This window comes from Penaeus monodon, chromosome 20 (genome assembly GCF_015228065.2).
Source record: "Penaeus monodon isolate SGIC_2016 chromosome 20, NSTDA_Pmon_1, whole genome shotgun sequence".
In the NCBI taxonomy this organism is placed as follows: domain Eukaryota; kingdom Metazoa; phylum Arthropoda; class Malacostraca; order Decapoda; family Penaeidae; genus Penaeus; species Penaeus monodon.
In genome coordinates this window covers 23,100,588-23,101,142 of record NC_051405.1, presented here as the reverse complement: position 1 = coordinate 23,101,142, position 555 = coordinate 23,100,588, and positions in this window count along the sequence as shown.

Below are 555 nucleotides of genomic sequence, written 5' to 3'. Positions count from 1 at the left end.
TACAACCATACACGAATTAAAAAAGAAAACATCTATAAAAACTCGCAAAATAAACAAAATTCCAAGACGCACAACCGAACAGATGCGCATCGGGAAACAAAACGAAACTAACAAGGTAATGATACATAGTTATCGTGCTACGCCAAGTATGAAATAACTTCTGGGTTACGAACATTTTTTGTTTTCAACAATAGCGGGCAAACGTACGAGATTTTTGTTAGTAGAACATTCATGATTTTATTTTGATGTTTTTTTTTTTTCTAACAGAAAATTCATGCATTTATTTTGAATATCTTTTTGTTAGCAGAAAATTCAATTGATTGATAATCTTATTTGTTAGCAGAAAATTCAAGCGTTTATTTTCTTTGGCTTTTTTTTCTTTTTTTCTTAGCAAAAGGTTCATGCATTCGTTTTATCTTTAGTTGTTTTAGAATACGTTTATTGGAAAAAAAATATTTCGGTGAGAATGTCAGAGCTATGGGCGGGTTATGCGGAAGCACGAGCACACTGATATAGGCATATAAGTATATTCAGCAGATGGATATTTACCCATGT